Source organism: Mixophyes fleayi, chromosome 6 (genome assembly GCF_038048845.1).
Source record: "Mixophyes fleayi isolate aMixFle1 chromosome 6, aMixFle1.hap1, whole genome shotgun sequence".
NCBI lineage: Eukaryota > Metazoa > Chordata > Amphibia > Anura > Limnodynastidae > Mixophyes > Mixophyes fleayi.
In genome coordinates this window covers 205,064,051-205,085,835 of record NC_134407.1, presented here as the reverse complement: position 1 = coordinate 205,085,835, position 21,785 = coordinate 205,064,051, and the positions used below count along the sequence as shown (strand labels likewise).

Here is a 21,785-nt window from a genome sequence, read left to right as displayed (position 1 = left end):
TCCAGCCACCTCAATTATACAGTGCTCGAGGCTTGGAGGGGGGTCTCTAGGCACTAGGAAAACCCCCTTGGTTTGCCTATGAGGCAGTATGAAAGCAAATGGCAGACAACTGAATGAAAAACTCTGAAAGCAGGTTTACTAACACTTTTTTTTTTTTTTTAAATGGTTAAAGTCCTATGACAAGAAGGGTAAAGTAATAAAAGAATAAGAAATGTCTCTAGCACCTAGCCTCATTGCCATCGCCCGGAGAATTGAACAATTACACAGCTCTACGAAGTTTACAAGTCAAGGAGAGAAGGTTTCAATAAGTTCAGTAAACAGTCTTGGATAGACGTTTAGACAACACAGTGTGTAAATTTAATATATGAAAAGGAAAATGAAGGACACATCTGTAATTTATAGCTGCTTTCCCACTTGACCTTGAAAGCGACACTGTTCCCTCCGAGCAATCAGCTGTTAGTTAGAAATATGAAGCGGGACATGTCAGGCAGAATCAAGGCCGGACCACAATAACATTTTGTGACTTTGAATAGTCATTTTCACATGCAAATATCCTCATGTTGCCAGCTCTCCTTAGGATACAGGAGTTAGCTGTGTGGCCTGTACTTTCTTCTCCACTGATCTGCTATGTGAGGAACTGTTTTACGTTGGAATTAAAGGTAAGGTTCAAGGTTCCATAGGGGGAAATTTTGCTCTGATTATAGATGTGCTTGATCTTTGTAATTTATTTAAAGGTACAGGAATTCACACAAGATATTAAAAGCATACTTGCCAACTTTTCCTTGTTGGCTTCAGGGAGATCCCGGGGAGGTGGGTGTGCAGGGGCGGGCAGGGCTTAACGAATCGCATCAATCGCTAAGATGACAAGATATTTGCGCCATTAAGCCCTGCCACTTATCTATTGCGGGGATGAGAACTGGGAGATTGCCCTGCACTCCTGGGAGCCCAGGAGGTCTTCCAGAATTGCGGGAGTCTCCCAGACATTCCGGGAGAGTTGGCAAGTATGATTAAAAGGTCATTTGTAAACCTAAAAAAAATCAGATGTGCAGTGCAGTTGTGTTAGGCCCTTCCAATGTCCTCATAACCATTTGCCCAGGAAAACACGTAGCTCAAATCCAACATTGACCCTAGTGGAAGGAGTATGGCAAACCAGATGGTTTCTTGCGGAAAACAGACTAGCCAATTCATTCACATCTTATTGACCCCAAATGCAACACTGATTTTTGTGGTGTGTGGTAACATATTTAAATGAGCTTCAAATGCTGGAGAATGCACATTGTCGGAGGGTACCTGGGGGAGGTATTCCTGGTTTCGCAGATGTCTGAAAATCCTTTTCTCCCTCACAAAACATCTTCATTTTTACACAGCCGTAAAAGTTCCAGAGTTCAGGCATGAACCAATACTTTCATTGACTCTCTTTGCTGCACCATTCAGATGCACTTTATAATTGAAAGTGCACATTCAGACGAAATGTAATAAAACAGTTCAAATGTATAAATGTGGACATGAAATAAAGACAGCCCAGGGGGTATATTTACTAAATTGCGGGTTTGAATAAAGTGGAGATGTTGCCTATAGCAACCAATGAGATTCTAGCTGTCATTTATTTAGTGCATTCTGCAAAAATGACAGCTAGAATCTGATAGGTTGCTATAGGCAACATCTCCACTTTATTCAAACCTGCAGTTCAGTAAATACACCCCCTGGTGTCTTTTTATGTGTTTGCATCAATCATGTTTACTTTTGCTGGGGATGTGCCAGGCAGTCAACAAGGCACATTGGCTTATTATTTAAAAAGTTGCCTGTTTATGATTTTTAAAAGCCAGTGTAGAAAAGAGTTGTAGGTATAAAAGTATTCTGCGTGATTGTGTAGGACAGTGTTTCCCAAACCCAGTACTCAGGTCCCCCTATAACAAAGCATGTTTCCCAGATCTCGTTGCTGGAGCACAGGTGTATTCATTACTGACTGACACATTATAACAGATCCACAGGTGGTATAATTATTTCCCTTGTCACCTGGAAAACCTGCACTGTTAGGGAACACAAAGAACTGGGTAGGAAAACATCATCATCATCATTTATTTATATAGCACCACTGATTCTGCAGCGCTGTACAGAGAACTCACTCACATCAGTCCCTGCCCCATTGGAGCTTACAGTCTAAATTACCTAACACACACACAGACTAGGGTCAATTTGTTAACAGCCAATTAACCTACCAGTATGTTTTTGGAGTGTGGGAGGAAACTGGAGCACCCGGAAGAAACCGACGCAAACACGGGGAGAACATACAAACTCGTCACAGGAAAGGCCATGGTAGGGAATTGAACTCATGACCCCAGTGTTGTAAGGCAGAAGTGCTAACCACTAAGCCACTGTGCTGCCCACTGGTATAGGACATCACCAGCAACATTCAGCAAGGCTCTCTTTATCACAAGTGCTTTAGTTAATGCCTTTTAGTTATACACTCTACGTAATATCACTCCTCTCGCCTCTTTCAGCTTTGGCTGTATTAAAAGTTTTATTTAATAACATAAAAAAAACCACACTGTGGCAAAAATACCCATCTGCTAAAGCAGGTGCTGCATTTTATGAAGTCTATATGGTAATAATGACATTTTCTCATTTTTTTAAAAAGCTTTTAAATGCCATCAAACAAATTGGTAATATCAATTAATTATCTGGCAATATCTGATGCGGAGCCATGTAAACAACACCCAACAGATTAATTAATCCTCAATAAGTAACATTTATTATGCCAATTACATGCTCGGTTACCAAAAGTTCAGCAGAAAATCCTGCTTAAAATTTTAATTCACGATAAAGAAAAAATATTGCAGTGAAATGGCAAATAATTACTGACAGGAATGTGCAGCTGGGGAGAGGAACTGATTTTGTGACGTGGAACCTTTTTTTTAACTAGAGATGACAAAGTTGCGACGGTAAAGTCACGTGAAGAGAATTGCGCTGTTTTGCAGAAACACCGAGTTACAGTCATTGGGCCTGATTCATAAAGGCTTGTATTCTGAGCGCAACCCGCATTCAGTATCATAGGCCCCTTTTTTAGACTTTACGTACAACTGAATTCAGCAAGGCACAGATCTCAAGATACGTACGCTGCTGAATTCAGGTGTAGGTCTGCTGTGCGCTACTACACAAGACCGCACAGGAAAATAAAACATTATTAAATGAATGTCACCTGTTAATAATAAAAGCATTATTGATAAAATGATTAAAAAAGTGTTTTTGTTTATCCTGAAATACATTTATTAGAATGTTGTTAATGTCTACTGAGCATAAAATACATTTTTACAGTTGCTCGTGATAGCAAGCACATGTTATAGCATGTATCTGAGGCTGTCATCACTACTGACCAGGACTTAGACTAGCCCTGTAGCTGGAGCACGAGATACAGCAAAAACACAAGTAACTTTGAGACGATCAGAGCTGGATTCAGACGTGGCTGCGTGCACTTGAGTTTGGCACATCCTTACTGTACATTGACAACAGCAAAATGCCCCATCCCCGCCTCGTTTACTCCCCGAAATTGTAGGCTGTAGTAAGTGTCCTTTGTAATGTTTTTCATATGCAAGGATTGTGTAATGATTGTCCAGCCTGTAAAGGCTTTATAAGATTCATATCTAAGTGCTGCTGTCTATGGTGCTGAAATCCTCTTTTGTGTAGTCAAGTTTTGTAGAGAGAAATTCTAGTTTATTAACCCCTCTACATTGGAACATACTGAATAAAATAGCACTCGTACGGTAACCCACACAAGGCAAGAAGTGAATTGGTTTGATATCACTGTGTTCTTTTAACCCTTGATTCACTACAGACACCCTTACCGGATATAAGCACATAGTCTGCTCATGGTACAATAGACAGATTTTCCGTCTTTCTCCTGGATCCATTTTAACCCTGCTTGTTCCGTTGTTATCCCACGTTCCCTGCTCTCACTGTTCCTATGTCTTTGTCCCTCCAGCTCTCTTTGTGTCACAGTCTCTCTCGGACCGCTGTCCTTATTCTGACACATTCTCAACCTCCTGCTTGTGACATAAAGTGGGACAACAGGAAATTAGGTCACAAGGACGAAAGGACTATAAGAAAATTGTGCAGTTTCTAGCTCTGCAGGAGGAAGTGTAAAGCCATTGAAAACCACTGTTAAAAAGAGATGAAATAGTTAAATAGTTAAAGCAGTGTGTTTTCTGTGCTGAACTACAGGGTAAGATCCAAGCTTATTAACCCCTTCATTTCCACATATCTCACCTGACATTAGACACATATATCTGATCACTTTTATCTGGCAAAAAAACAATATTTTTTTCAATTGTAGTGGTTTCTAAGATAAACACAGAAGCATGACGACAATATTTAGAGCATTTTAGGTTAAATCAATCATTTGTTTACCTCACATACACACACATACCACAATTGCCATCTGTCGGACCAGATCAATACTTCCTTGATATGAAGGGTCCAATCAGGACTTGTGATTGTAGCAGGAAGTAGTTTTAAACTATACACATCAATCCATTCACTTCACAGCCAATGACTGTCACAGGAGTGGACAAGCAACTTTATGAATAATTTAAAAACTGCATTTGATTATTATTTGCCATTTTCTTCCCCTCAACCCTAGATAACATGCAGGCAATGGGGGTCATTATGTTGTTTGAGTATAGAAAGAGAATAAATGTAAATTTTGTGTGAACTGTGTAAAAACAAGATAGAAATTATATTTTCCATAGAGTATATTTTACTCCCACTAGATTACATAAATTGGGACGTTGTGATAATTCCCATTGTCCCAAATTTGTCCCATTGTTCCAAAATACTTCATCAACACCAGAGGTTGCTCCTACGTTGTGTCCACGCTTTTGTCTCTTTGGTCTCACAATCGAGAAATACTTTAATAAGATATTATTTAAATATATATTCAATTTAACCTCACATGGCAGCTGAATCTCCGGGTGTATCAAACTGGATTTATCTGGTAAATAATGTTTGGAGACCTGAAAGATTCATGTATGAAAGTAGAGAGGCTCTTCGCAAATATCAGAAGATTTGGCATCCCTGGTATAGATCACAATTTGATAACCATCCACATCAAGATGATTAGGGGGTCGGGAGGGTAGGATGGGAACCAGTGATGATAACTCCTTCATCATCACTATTTATTTATATAGCGCCACTGATTCCGCAGCGCAGTACAGAGAACTCATTTGCTTCAGTCCCTGTCCCATTGGAGCTTACAGTCTAAATTTTCTAACACACACACAGAGACAGGCTAGGGTCAATTAGATAGCAGCCAATTAACCTACTAGTATGTTTTTGGAGTGTGGGAGGAAACTGGAGCACCCAGAGGAAACCCACACAAACACGGGGAGAACATACAAACTCCTCACAGAAAAGGTCATGGTCAGGAATTGAACTCCTGACCCCAGTGCTGTGAGGTAGAAGTGCTAACCACTTAGCCACCGTGCTGCCCAGCTCCTTTCAATGTTGCCTCACAACATTCTAATTGGATTTGCCAGCCCTGCGCGGCAGTATAGCACTATAATACTGATATGCAGCCTGTGATGTCACTGTGCTAAATACTATTAAATTACACATCTGTTGAGTTTACATATATGTATGGAATTTTACCTTTGAAAAACAAATGACTTTTGCTTGTTTATAGTTTTTACATCTTATTGCATAACCAAGTTCACACGGCCTGAATATGTCTTCATCAGATATGTTATGTTTAGCTAGCTAGATTCAAAATGTATGTATTGTATTGTTATGTGTTTCTAAAACCAATCAAAATACTTTATATAAGAAAAAACAAAAAACCAAGGTAGAAAACCCCAGAGTGGTGAAGAAGGTTTTGCAGGAATATGATCAGTTTGCCTAAAGAGGAGAAAGTTTGACAACAAGGGGAAACTCTTGTTGTACGAGGGAGGGAATTCCACAGAGTTGGTGCAGCCCCAAAGAAGTCTTGTAACCAGGAGTAGGAGAAAGTAAGAAAATAAGTAAGGAGAGAGGCACAGATGTTGGGTAGAGCAGAGGGGACACATTGGGAAATATTTTGAGACATGTAAAGAGATGTATGTAGAAGGAGTTTTGTTAATGGCCTTGTATGTCAGTAGAAGTATTTTGTATTGGGTTTGGTTAAGTACGGGCAACCAATGTAGGAACTGGCAGAGTGGAGGTGCAGTAGAAGAACACCTGGGGCCTGATTCATTAAGGATCTTAAACGAAGAGGTATCTTATTTCAGTCTCCTGGACAAAACCATGCTACAATGCAAGGGGTGCAAATGAGTCTTCTGTTTTGCACATAAGTTAAAAACTGACTGTTTTTTCACGTAGCACACAAATATCAACTTTAAATTTCAGTGTACAAATAAGCTATCAAGTATTTGTGTGCTACATGAAAAAACAGACAGTATTTAACTTATGTGCAAAACAGAAAACTAGTTTGCACCCCTTGCATTGTAACATGGTTTTGTCCAGGAGATTGAAATAAGATACCTCTTCATTTAAAATCCTTAATGAATCAAGCCCTTGGTGAGGAAATGTAGTCCTTCATTTCCGAGTCAAAGATGATGTAGTTAAAAAGCTTGAAAGGCAATGATTATTGCTATGTTGTCAAAAGAGGTAGAGATGTCAGGTTAGTAGCTTCTGTTGGATGGTGCTTGGATGGAATTTTGATTTTGAGGTTGACAAGAGGAAATAGTAGAAAGACACTTGGTAACGCAGGCCAACATATGTGGTGAAAGATCCGGAGAAGCTTGGATGGACATGTCACTTGATGGATAGAATGGATACGGAGAGATTACTTCGGGCAGATTTATGAGGCAGGTGTAATGGCGCACAGACATAACTGGCAGAATTATTGGATGCTAGGTCATCTTCTTCAATAAATAAATTATATGTATGTATTCATTTATATACAGTCTCTACACAAAGTCTCATGCCTCCGCATAACATAATGCATTCAACTAAAAAATAAGTTATTTACACCTGTACTTTAAGTATAGTCATCCTATATCATTCCACCCATCATTAGGCTTATCGGGTGATGGGAAGTTCTCTTGGTTCAAGAGCTTACAGTCACTCGCTGTCAGTCTCTTCTCCACTGCTCTCCTCCTGCTCTTGGGTCCCTGACCACTAGTTTCCCATAGCTCAACTTTCAGAACTTCTGACTGTGATGTCTTTGAACTAAACCCAGTGGATGTTGCTGACTAAGGCAACCTGGTATTTCCATTCTAGCTAACACATAATCTTCACATTAGCATGCACCCACGCTCTCGGCATCCGAATGTCACGTAGATCAGTTTAGCTGCTCTCAGCACTATCCTTATTTTCAACACCTGCTCTGTCATAACACTTGGCTCATTTCTTCATCTCTTTATCTCGAACCCAGGAACCTGAAATACTCCTGTTCTCCACCTTAGCACTTCACTCTAACCTCTCCACTCTCACCTCTCCACTCTCACAAAACGACAGAACATCTCCCTTTTATTCCACACCTCATGCCAAACTCTACTCAACTTAACACTGAGCTCTACTCAATCAGCCGCACATCTCACGACCCCTCCCAGTCCCAGCATGGCACACATTAAAGCCACGGGAGCTTTGCGGTTATGTAGCCAAAACTGAGGCAATTATTAAACGCTTGTAAAGTGAGGACACTTGGAAAACATTGGTAAATATTATTAAACTAAATATATAACTATACAGACAGCTGAGTACAAAGATATATGTAAAAGTGGGAATAATGGTTCACGAAAGAAGTTCAATTGCCAAAAATGGAACGATTGGTCTTAGGGGAATGATAGACAAACTGCTTAAGTGCCGACATACCAAAACACCTGGCGCAAGGAGAGATGAAGTGAATAATGAAGACTGCTTGTACAACAGTATCTGCAGCTGTAGAGATCAATGAGATCTCAGCAATGGGAATACAACAAAACAAACAACAGCGCTGATAACTGATGTACACATATGAAAAGTACACATCAATCCGTGTGGTATAGTGAACACTTTAATAAAAATATATATATATAAATCAACCATAAAATATGCAATATAAAATGAACACTGGCCGGTGGATGTACGACAGAGCATCAAATGAATCTATTGCAATGGTACACCATACAATAGAGATGATAGAATTCGAATGAATGATTCTCTGATAGATGGCAAATAAGGTGTCCCACAATAGAGGACTAGTACTGCCAAGGCAGGGGACGCACTACAGACTTCCTCTGATGAAATCACCCGGCAGGTGAAGAAACACGTCAGGTGACTTGGATATCCCACTGGACACCCCAGTTCCATCCACCTGGCCTTTATTTCAGTGAATTCCCACAAACAACATATTTTATGGTTGATTTATATATATATATTTTTTTATTGAAGTGTTCACTATACCACACGGATTGATGTGTACTTTTCATATGTGTACATCAGTTATCAGCGCTGTTGTTTGTTTTGTTAAGTGCCGACATATCTGAATGCAAATTAGCGACAAAGTAGACCACACCCTGATCTCACAAACCACACCCATAAATTATTATTTTGCAGATGAAGCCACAAATCCTTTCTGATGGGATGTACGCCTTTATGCTGCCAGAAATCAGGACAGTTTCAAATAAAATTGGGACTGATGGCTTATATGAAGGAAAGCAGGCTTTGAAGGCTGTAATGTCTAAATGATTGCTTTTATTAACATTGTCTACTGATTGTTTGTTTTTCTTTTTTTGTTAGATGTAATGAAAACAAATGTGACAATATGTCTTTTATAGTGTACACTTAAGTTATACAAATATTTAGATTAGTCTGTGTGTGCGGTGTAAGTCCCTTACTGGTTCTTGTCACACAAAACATAATGGTTAGGACAAATGCTTATAAAATACGGTTCCTCGTGCCTCACAGATATCTTTTGTTTATGAGTCCTTCTCATAAATGTTGTTTTTAGCCCCCAAAATGGTTGTTTCAGTTGTGTTCAGACGACAGATGATGATTAATGGAAAGTTTTCTAAATGACCAAATAGCTGGCCAATAATTTTCTTTCCTTATATCACCGAACCTACTATCTCGTGCTGACTAGCTAATGTGTACACAACTGCATTGCTTTACCATTACTTTTCTTGCACCATCATTGCTGGGAGGCGATAATGGCACCCACTAAATATAAGAGATAAAGATCTTGCCAGCCTTCACAGTATTACATGTTGATTTTTTCTTATTAACACAAAATGGATGAGAATATGTGAGAGAATTTGTGTTTCCAAGATGGCCGCCTTGATCACTCTGAAGCAAAATACGTTGGCTCTCTTAGAAGAAAATCCTTATTATCATAAGTTATTAGTGTATCTGACAAGCTTTTTTGCTAGCCGCAGAAGTCAAAGAGAATCAGAACTAAGAATTTTCCAAAATCATATGCTAATACCCATTCCTATTTTCCACAGGCCTTGCCACTCACGCAGTGATTGTACAGTTCAATCACAGGCTGCATATTAGCCTTAAAAGCCTTGGCTGCATGATCAGCCTGATATAACGTCACCCAAATGTGCATTTAACAAAACTGGCAGAGGTTTCCCATATGCAAACCAGGTGCAGGTAATTGAAGCAGTATGCTCTATGTAATTGTACAGGAAGTTAAGGTACAGTCATCTAATGTTCTTTCTCTAAAAGACGTCAATGGCTGAAGACCTGTCCATACACAGATGATTACTGCAAATTCTATAGCTTGTGGCTGCAGATGGAGGACATTTGGATTCTGCACAGAAATTGGTTTGATAATGTCTCTTCATGTCTGGGAAAATTGGAGCACCCCAAGGTTTGTGTATGTCTACAAAGAGGCCAACTAGCCATATGCCTGAGGCTCCAATGATTTGGGGGCACCATAGATCTGGCCTTATGTCCCCCCCCCCCATTTATTTATTTACTATTGATCCTTAACAAACACAAAGTAAAATAATACAGCATGGGGCCATAAGCATGTAGGGTGCACGATTACTAAAATCATCCACGATGGCTAAAGAAACCCTCAAAGAGATGTGATTAGTATTCCCACCATTAGTAGGTGCTGTGATGCAATGCACAGTTCTAGATGAAAAAGGAACATTGAAAAACCTAATCCAAATCCGGCTTTACTGTTTCAAGCAACCATTTCTACTAGCATGATACAGCCGACCATCTATAAGTGAATTATATATACATTTGTTTTCAACTACTACACACAAACAATTAAATATGCAGCTCTCATCATGTGGCCCTTAAAGCACATTTTCTTGTGTTCCCAACCGTGGTCTAATCTGCCTCTATTTACAGATGGTGTTGTCCTATGTGTCTTCTTGTAGAATGTTACAATCTACAACCATTGTTCTTCCATGTAAAAGGTCTGATCTCTGTCTTGATGAACAATGGCAGAGGAGCGCTACAGCAAATTCAGCTCCTTCAGTATGTGGATTTAGAGAGGCTCCGCTGCAAAAATATTTCCGAATTGTTCTGAGAAAGGGATACAATTCAGACAGTCCACAAAGTGTTATGCCAAGAAGTTATCTGCTGTCATATCCTTAATTCCCATGTGCCTCTTGTCCCTCAGGTCTGTATCAAGATACCTCTGGTACATATGTTGTAGCCTGCTAAGAAATTGGTGACATCCTGAGCCCCTAGTACATCACCAACAGATTTACAGTTATGATAATCATACTGAAAACTAATATGAATAAAATGTTACCAGATTGGTTCATTAGGAAGGATGGCACAAGAAATCTATTCATTGCAGGATTGATGGAAACTTTGCGGTACCATGATTTTGTTTTACATAAAATGAAGCTTCTGGGCTAAATCTGACACTATTGCTTGATTACTCATTATATACATTGTAGTAGCCTGCTGACTATGGCATACCTTCCACACCTCTGAGCCAACAAAACCATGACTCCATCTGCATAGACCACACCCATATTTGCCCATACCCCATCTGCATAAACCACACCCGTATTTGCCTATACTCCATTTGCATAAACCACACCCATATTTACCTATACTCCATCTACATAAACCACACCCATATTTACCTATACTCCATCTGCATAAACCACACCCATATTTGCCTATACCATGCACCATTTACTTAAACCCAATCATTTTTTAACTCTAATTATCAGTACTGTCCAGCAAGAAACAGGACTGGGCAGGTTATAGTAGGAATTCACAGGCCACACAGACAAAAAACATCACTGATTACTTACCAATAGAGGCAGCCATTTTGTGAGTTGAACCAATATTGATGAGAATGAAACCTATAAATTCACAAACAACTAGTTCCTAATGGAAACTAGACATTGTGGGGTATATTTACTAAACTGCGGGTTTTAAAAAGTGGAGATGTTGCCTATAGCAACCAATCAGATTATAGCTGTCATTTTGTAGAATGCACTAAATAAATGAAATCTAAAATCTGATTGGTTGCCATAGGCAACATCTCCACTTTTTCAAACACGCAGTTTAGTAAATCTAGCCCTAAGTCTCTAAGTCATGTCACTGTTTCCTTCTGAATTAATAGGTTGCATTTTAATGCATATTGGTTCAGCCACATATTGGCTACGTGTTCTGGAGGTTGTTTATGAAGTGCTAATGAAGTGCAAAATGGTGGTTCCGCAGTCTAAAGGCAACTTTGGACCCACCGTGAACTAGATGAATGGAGGGACGCATCCCCCTTCCCTCACCACCTCAGCTGCCCACCCACTCACCTCCCGCCCGACACCTCATTGCTGCCCGCCTCCCTCTCCCTGCATCTTACCTCATGTGGAGTGGAGGAGTGGTGGCATCTTTTATTCTTGGCAGTGTGGCATTGGGCTGTGACATCATAACCAAGTGCCACACCCTCAGCCCATTACAAACATGGTGAAGCAGCAGCTAACATCTTCAGAGGTAGGAAGCTAAATGGTTTACATTACATCAGTATTTTAGGTGCTCCCTACTCCCTGGAGCCCTAGGCAACTATCTAGGTTCAAATAGTGGTTGCAACAGCGCTGAACACATATAACGAAAACATTCCTGGTGTGCCTGTTATGCCTTCAGCAGTTATGTATTTACATATGTATGTATTCTGTGTAAACTCCACCTAGTGGACAGCCTGGTATTAACTTAAATTGAACTCTCAGAGCCTCTGTAGTTTAGTTTCCAATGCACCATGGGTAACTACAGGTCTCCATTTTAGATATTACATGCTTAGAAGCAAGAGGTGCAGTATATCTCTCCCCTTAGCACAGCATCAATGGTAAGATTGCTCCCTAGTTATGCACTTTTGCCATGTGTATTCATGTTTGCATTACAATACATTTGTTCATGTTGTAAATGTATTTCCTCATTTCTGTATTACAGTTTTACCACTTGAATTATAACATTCTTAACTATTTGAATAAACAACATTGAAGTAGGAGTGGTTATGCTGTCTGTCTGATTATATTCAGGCTAAAGAGAAGATTATAGTGAAGACAGAACAGTGCCCTCAATCTAATGATTATTAAAAGCTATAAATGAGGAAAAACAGAATTTTTAGGAGATATCTGAAAAGTTTAATTTAATAAAAGGGGTGGTTCTAATGTGGTAGGAGATTGATAATTATTATTATTATTATTATTAATAACCTTTTTATAAATTGCCAACATATTACGTAGCACTGTACAATGAGGGGATTTTAATACAAGTAAATAACATACAATGACATGATACAGAAGGTAAAGATGGCCCCTGTTCACATGAGCAGGGGCGTAACAATTCAATGACACAGTATCGTATATCCTGCGTTAATGATCTCCATTGTATATAGGCAAAGTGTGCACTTTAATAGCAGTCTGCCATTAGTACAGAGGTGCTGTGTCCCATTGCAATCAACCAGACGCTGCTGTTAACTGATGTTGTTAGCCTAATAAAAGCTAGTTTCTGATTGTACGCTATAGGTTGCGCCATGTTTGTGTTGGTTTTTTTTTTTTTAAAGGTGTGTAAAATCAGTTTACTTTCCTCCTTGAGTTAAATGAGCTCATTTGTACTTCTCTCTTACTTTATTTGGTATTACACAGTCAACTTTAGGCAGTATTTATCAAAATCAGAGAGAGAACAAGAACGCTGTCAAATTTAATTAGACTGATTTTAATGAGTTGACTACAAAGTACATAACGACATGACACATGCAATCTGTTAGTTTTTGTGTTTATAGAACCACACACAATTAGTAGAATAATCCCCTTCTCCGCCAGTACCAAATACATTTTTCATTATTTTTTTTTTTGTTTGTGACATGACCGTTCTTCTGAATACCTGATATCTGGAAGTTTCATAGCCACTAAGAGCAGGAATTGGGCACCGTTATCATGGACTTTTGGCATGAATAAGAACGGCATTCTGACGCAGAACATTTCTTTGTTACCGATTCCTTGATCCTACTAAAGTATAGACCAGGCCTGGCCAATCTGTGGCTCTCCAGGTGTTGTGAAACTACAAGTCCCAGCATATCCTGCCAGCAATCGATGGCTATCTACTGGGAAAGCATGCTGGGACTCATAGTTTCACGACGCCTGGAGAGCCACAGGTTGGCCAGGCCTGCTATAGACCATGATTGTGCAGTGTCAATGCCACTCTCTCCCACTGACTGCGCTGATGCAAATTGAGACAGCATTTATTGATTACATAAATGGAAAAAGCAAGTAGCATCGGATGTTGGACAACAGGCGGCCCAAGGGCCACATGCGGCCCTCCAAGCTTTCACCTGCGGCCCCCAACACTTTACTGCTTTGTAGTCAGATTGTTTGTTATAGCTTATAACACCTGTTTATAATGCCTGCTGATAGGTGTTTGTTTCTTTCTTTGCTTACATGTATTGTTTAAACTTATTACTGAGATTAAGGGTGATGTGTGACCCTTTTGGAGGTTAGATGTTGGCCCATGCGGCCCCTGAAGTGTATCAGGTTGCCCATTACTGTGTTAGATGCTGTCACTGCAAACTACTATATGAGAGCATTCCTCCCCTATTCCCTTTATACATGACCAGACTATAGTCCTAAGACATCCCCCCTAACTACCTCAATGGAGGTTTACTCTTTCCCTTGCAATACGCCTTTCCCACTTTACCTTCATCTGCTTATTCCCAGCTCAGTCATGTTCCTCTTCCACAGATACCTGCTTGATCCAGGGTCCTGTGTACACTTGCACACAAATACAACAGGGCCCAATGCTACTGGGGCTCAGCTGACGCACTCCTATTTGATATGTGAGGCTTCAGAGGGAGACATGAGACAAGAGTTCCATAGAGGTGTCCATCAGACCTCTATGGAACAACTCTGACTTCCCATCAGGTCTATCTAACTCTTTTTGGCAGGGGAGGGCTGTCAAATTTTAGTCCGGGGGGCAAGACTTGACTCAACAGCCTATTTTAATGGAAGAAAAATGCAGGTGGCCAGTGACCCAGCTCAAGGTAGCACACTAACTGGCCCCAGGAGCAGATGCCCCCCAGAGGGGTTGGGTACTAAATTCCAATCCTGCTAAAACCGACACTACTTACCCCTACAGCGCCATCACAAAACTGCCATTCCCGACATCTTCAACTGGTCCACTCTTGGAAAAGCTGACCTTCAATAAATTGGAGAGATCAAGGCGACAGTATTGTTAGAGCTGTTAAAGGGGCAATGACAGTACGCCGGCTGGACAGTGCACAAGGTTTATTAAAAAGCACTGTCCAGCCGACGAACTGTCATTGCCCCTTTAACAGCACTAATAATACTGTCGCTTTTTACCTGTGACGTCATTCCTGTGCACCGGACACTCAATCTCTCTAATTTATTGAAAGTCAGCTTTTCCAAGAGTCGGCCAGTTGAAGATGCCGGGAATGGCAGTTTCGTGATGACGCTGTAGGGGTAAGTAGTGTCGGTGTGGTGGTAGTCGGGAAAGCGACTACCACCGCCACTCCCACCCAGCATAGCCTGCCCCTATTTTTTGGTCGTGGATAGACTCAGGAGTTATGTTCATCGAGGACCTCTTAGTACAGGGACCCTGTTCTCCTATTAATACCTTCATACCAAGTACCCTTAACCACAAAAATGTTTGAGTATCAGCAACTCAGACATTTTATACAATCTCCTGTCGGGCAGGACCCCTCACCATACATCTCCACTTGAGATGATTTGTCTCTCCTCACCCTTGAGTAGAAGTATGGTCTCCTCTCTTTATAATATCCTCCTTGGCAGTTTATTGGTTTCTGGGAACAGACATGAGACAGAGTGGGAGAGGGACGTGAGACCTCCTCCGGAATACAATTATTGGAAAACTATCGCAACCCAGGTAGTCTAGCTCGATTTCCACCAAGATTAAGGAAAAAGCAGACAAAATCTATTTTAAATGGTATCTCACTCTTAACAAACTCACTAAAATCTATCCTACTACCTCCTCTACTCTCTGGTGGGGTTGTGGTCACATAGGAACATACATATACATATCTGGTGATCCTGCCCAAAGGTATTTTCTTTCTGGGATAAGGTGAAGACCCTCCACTCCTCGCTCCTCCCATGCGCAGTCCAAAAAGACTCATGGGGCCAGATTTACTAAGCTGCGGGTTTGAAAAAGTGGGCATGTTGCCTATAGCAACCAATCAGATTCTAGCTATCATTTATTTAGTACTTTCTACAAAATGACAGCTAGAATCTGATTGGTTGCTATAGGCAACATCCCCACTTTTTTAAACCCGCAGCTTAGTAAATCTAGCCCTTGGTCCTTTCTCCTCTGCGACCCCCCAAGATGCAAACTACCAATCAGCAAAGTTGGCTTCTCATATTCTCTCTGCTGCCCTGTAAGGCTTAAACAGAAATATGATTTTAATGTGGCTATATATCTTCAATGTCATGTATATTATAAGCTATTGTTTCTACTTGAATGATGTATTCATACTGTGCTAAGCGAATCATATGTATACATTTGTATTAATACCTTATATGGTCACAGTCAAGGGGGCCATCGTTCAGATAACTTCTATAGAAGAATGAGTTAAACAAAGAAATATCAGCCCCACCCTAGGACCAGATTGAATTGATTGGTGCCCAGAAGACTTCTCCCTAAAGAATTCAGGTGTGTGAAGTGAAATGACAGAGCGGCTCCCTGACTGTGATCACTGTTTATCTACCAAAGCAAACTATATAAATACTACGTAATCACTTAATTGCTATTTGCTTTTATTGCTAGTAGTTGATTATAGTTGCTAAATAAATCACTGATATTAACTGAACATATTTCACTGGGAAAAAGGATCATACACCACCTGCATGATAAAGAAGATACATTTCACCAGATCTGGGGCCTGATTCATTAGTGATCTTATCTTGTGCAAATACTAAGATGCTTATTTTTAAGAAGAAACAGGGAGATAAGAGTGAAGTTAAGATGGATTTTCATCTTAACTTAAGCAATTCTTCACTTGCGCAGTGGATTTTGCTTCTTATCTCCCTTTTCTGAGCATGCACAGAGTGGATTTGCTTAAGATAAGCAAAAAATGGCAGATAAGATCACTAATGAAGCAGGCCCCTGGTTATTAACTCTAATCTACCCCTCAGTATTACCCTCAAATGGTACCTCTCCTCCTTTACCCATCTGCCACACATGAAGTCAAGTCCTCCTAGCCGCTACCCCAGATACACTTACTAAACACCACCCCCTTCACATGACGACCCCACCCCCCCACCACACACCCCCATTATCCTTAAAATTCCATTATTTGTTTATCTATATAATTGTTATTGTATATTTGCTTTTCACTGTGATTACATTTCACATTTTTTCAATCTGTCTTTTAAGCTTGCTTGTAATCCAAGATTATTAAAAAAAAAAAGTAAAATGAAATAGCGGTTCAGATCTGACACTCTTAGAAGATAGACACCGAAGGATCGCTCTCCAAATAATTGCATGTGTACTTGTAGAGTGTAGCATGCAGCACGGTGAAGGACGCGGTTCTGTATGAATGAGGCTTTCTTCTGGTTGTTAAAACAGCAGCACTAGATTAGATGCTTGCTATGCATACTGTGTATTGACAGAGACACAGCTCACCAGCATCTCTTACAGTCATTTCATTGTCTTTCTCCCTGTTGTTCCATCTATCCTCAGAGTTTTGAGTTTATTTAGAGCTCTGGAGATTGCTGAGCTGACAGAGCCTTGCTGTGAAATCTCTCCACTTAGCCACATAACAGGTAGTGGTTTGGCAGTTCTCCCCACACTCCATCAGTAGGCATTAACACTGCTGATAATAAGCAGCTCCCGGTGGCATGCAGGTAGGAGGCCCCTCTCTCGGTTTGAACCATTGAATACAACAACTTGTCAACATTAACTTGTCCTTTGTTGTGATTAGACACCGGAATCTTAGACACCCGTTGTCATCTTCTACTCCTAGCCGCGCAGTATCTGTCATCGTTCCAGCATTTCTGAAGGATTCAGTAGAGGCAGTGCACCGATGCAAAATTATTGTCTCTATGCACATACTTAAACATAGAGACCCAGATTAATTTTGTGAAGGGCAAACTAATAGAGGTCTGTTACTTCATTTTTGGATTGTGCAACTTCCTGCCCTTCAAATGTCTTGAAATAGTTGCTTACGAGTACATTTGAATTTTTCTTGAGAGTCACTCACCGAATGACCATAATTATTCATTCACTAGAGACGTACAAAGCTCCTTCACAATTTCACAATTTGCAGCTGTGTTCCAAGTATACGTATTGAATTCCTCTGGGGGGCAGGGTTACCTCATTGTAAGCTTTGCTCTTATAGTTAACATATGTATATGAATCCCAATGTGGGTACACTGATTGACTGGAGTCATTCTATTATCATAGTGGCTGAAACATATAACATGTATTTGCAAATCTATGCACCTTAGACTTCCGCTTTCATTATTGTTTAGCGGCAGGGTTTAAATGAGATCTTTGCTGGTTGACAGATGAGTGTAGGGGGATCTTGTTGTATGTGAACTTGTGAATTCCTTATTTGCAGCTTTTGGTAGTTTGAAATAAATTGATTAACTGCCTTTTTATTTTTGCAGCATTGCATATGTGTTTAGGTATATCAGTGACAGTTTTGTTTATAGTGTTTTTTTCAAACACTCTTTTGTATGTGGGATTGCTATTTCATTTGATATTTTATGGAGTAAAATAATTAGATAGGCTAAAAAAGACACAAATCCAACAAGTTCAACCAATGCTAAATTTAAACTGCGTTAATTAAGAGGAAGACAAATAAAACTCTCAGCAAGGCATCTGTAATACCACTTTCATACTGCTGTCCCGGGTATATGAACCCGGGATATTGCTGGGGGACAGAGGCTCCCACGGAGAGAAATTCCCGGGTAGACCCTGTTCATATAGAACATGGGTCTCCTTGGCAACATCACAAGAGGAGCTCTGATTGGCTCCTCTTGTGATGTGTTTTTGTTTTTTTTTCAACTTTATAATTGTGTTTGGTGAGACCCCGGTTGAAAAACCCGGATCTCACCATTCATAGTGCAGGCAACCCGGGTTGGACCCGGGAATTACCCCACCAAAAGTCCCGGGTCTAAATCCCAGGTTTTCATACTGCGCCTAAACCCGAGTCTTTCATGCAGTATGAATGGGGTATAAATCTAACCTCATAGGTAGGGCAGGTGCTAGCGTGTCTGACGCCCCACTGCAAAAAATAAATTTGCGCCCTCTTTTTTTTTATAAGTTGTTTGTTCATTCAATAATGCTTTTTCTTTTAAAACAAATCAAACAATAAACTGTAATAAAGAGAGTAATACAAATAAATACATTAAACAACAAACATAAATTGCTAAATGAATAATATAAATAAAGAATATCTATTCTTTGTAATAAGAGTTTACATTTTTGACAAATTAGTTTGGTTGTGCCCTCTTCTTCATCACACTGTGCCCCCTCAATCATCACACTGTGACCCCTTATTATCCGACTGTGCCCCGTCATAATCAAAATGTTCCCCTTCAACGTCACACTGTGCCCCTTCAATGTCACTCTGTGTCACGGTGCCATGCTCATCATACTGTGCACCCTTATAACACTGGGTCCCTTCTTCATCACTGTCCCCCCTCCTTTATCACAACGAGTGCCCTCCATCACATTGATGTCACCTTCATAATCACTGTCCCCCTCCATCACATTGTGCGCCCTCCATTGCTGTCCCCTGCAAAAACATTGCTGCCCCCTCCGTTATTTACTTACCTTTCTATGACCTTCTTTTCTTCTCTTCCTCTTCTTCTTTTCTTCTGCTCTTTTTCTCTTTTCATCCTCTACTGTCAATGTGCTGACTCTTCACTGTGCGGCTCCTCACTGACAGTGTAGTGCCGACGTTCGCAGTGAGACGGGGGCAGATAGGAGGAGGAGGTGGGAGCCGGGCGTTGTTGGGTTTTTTTGTTTTGGTGCTGATGGGCAAGCAGGGATGGTAGGCAGAGGAGAGCGCCTCACAAGCATGACTCCTCCCTGCCTTGCTTACCCTACTTACCGCGTTCCGTCGGCCTTGCTCACAGGTATAATTTCCATTCTGACCCCTAAATGGCAATCAGATTAATTTCCTGGATCAATCATCATCTGCCTGGAAGGGGTTCCACAGCCTGACCATTCATAAGCAGGCCACACAAATATCAATTTCTGATGTTTCCAAATGAACAATTGCATATCAATTGGGACAGCACGGTGGCTAAGTGATTAGCACTTCTGCCTGGGGTCATGAGTTCAATTCCCGACCATGACATTATCTGTGTGGAGTTTGTATGTTCTCCCCATGTTTGTGTGGGTTTCCTCCGGGTGCTCCGGTTTCCTCCCACACTCCAAAAACATACTGATAGGTTAATTGGCTGCTATCAAAATTGACCCTAGTCTCTGTCTGTCTGTGTATGTATGTTAGGGAATTTAGAGTGTAAACTCCAATGGGGCAGGGACTGATGTGAGTGAGTTCTCTGTACAGCGCTACGGAATCTGTGGCGCTATATAAATAAATGGTGATAATGATGATATCTGTCCAATCACATTGATATACATTGGAGCATATATGGTCAAATCTGATCTTTTGTAATGTTATCATAAGTCAAGAGAATGACTGATTGCATGCCCCACAATATAATAAGGATGTGATGGAGTAGAAACACTTTTATAATTGACTGCGCAATGTAGGATAATTATGGCTCTTTAATCAACTTTAATGAAATCATTTAGATGAAAATGTACCACCTTTTCTGATTATTAATCGATTTGGCTATCTACAATCGATCGGATTGCACTTTGTGTCACCCACACATGTCAATTCACATGTCAATTATTCTTTTTATAGAAACTTTGTTTATGACAGTAGAATCTGGAGTCCGGAGAACACTGAGCAGTGAACGCAGAAGATATAAATGCTCGCTAGTGGAGACAGTGGCAATAACCATTTATAACACTATAGACACAAAACAAAACAATAACATCAAATACATGATTGACAATCTACTAGGAAATATTATTCACTTTCAGTGTATGACCTGTCAGCATTCTTTACAATCAATAATAAAGTGACATTAAAAGTCATTAGCTCTTGGTAAGTGAGTTTACAAGTGTTGCAGCAAGAAAAACAAAGGAAGAGACGACATATCGTAACAATAATCCTTTTTATTTAACAGCAAAGTGTCTTTGCCAAACTGAATTCCTTGCTTAGGAAACCAGGATAATAAAGTTACCTGTGCAAGGAGCTGACACTCTTAATTGAACCAGGACCTGTAAAAAAACTGATAGAATTGTATTTTGACAGCAAAGTTTCTTAAAGGAAAGCTGCACGCTAGAGCTGCAGTGCATCAGGTAACGGCTGCAAACATCCAAACCCAATAGTAGAACGGCAAAAGTCTTGAGAAGAACAAAGTTCAGGAGTTACTCACTCCTGCATGTTACAGTATTGTCTCTCTGAATGATCGCTATAAATTTAAGCTCCAACTTGATCGAGCGCATTCGTACATGCTCAAACCAACTCAATTATGTGCGAACCAGTTGACTATGGTTGAACCATCTCAAACACGGTCAAAAAAATGGTCTAACTTGTTTTGATTTTTATTAACTGTCAAAAATTCCAGCAATTCCAGTTAGTTTGTGCAGGTACAAAGAGCAATAGGATCTTTATCAGGATTACACAGGAGGTCTGTATGCGAATAATCAGTCTGATTTGACTCTACCTATATAATGGAGGTTCGGAGTCTAACGCAAGGTAGGTATTCACCAGGAACCCCCACAAGGAGGCATGGGCTTTGCTGCTATCCCTACACATGTTGCGCCCCTCCTTGTATGTACCAGACGTGACCAGCAGATAGATGGTGTATAAAGTGAATATAAGATGTATATACTGAATAATGATGGTGATTATTCCGACAAGACTTACACCGACGTCTTCACACCAAACGGCTCCTTCCACGACCAGGCTCCAGGACGACTGATGTGACAACCGATTGCAAGGCATCACTATGAATGAAGAAGCCGGCCAGATTTGATGACGTCACTGGTGACCGCAACGCTGTTATCGGTGCTGTTAAGGGGGTAATGTAAGTATGCGGGCATGGGCAATGTACAACGGTTTGCAAACTACATTGTCCATGCCCGCATACTTACATTACCTCCTTAACAGCACCGATAACAGCGTCGCAGTCGCCAGTGACGTTACCAAGTCTCAACAGCTTCTTCATTCATCACGATGCCTTGCAGTCGGTTGTCACATAAGTTGTCCTAGAGCCTGGTCATGGAAGGAG

At 40.5% G+C, this 21,785-nt stretch overlaps 1 long non-coding RNA gene across 1 annotated transcript; it reads left to right on the top strand.

Annotated features, from left to right (window-relative positions):
- The first annotated feature begins 479 nt into the window (after positions 1-479).
- On the top strand, positions 480-17,524 carry LOC142160560 (uncharacterized). Its single transcript, XR_012693273.1, has 3 exons — positions 480-659; positions 15,991-16,113; positions 17,143-17,524. It is a non-coding gene; the product is annotated as an uncharacterized LOC142160560 (long non-coding RNA).
- The last annotated feature ends 4,261 nt before the right edge of the window (positions 17,525-21,785 follow it).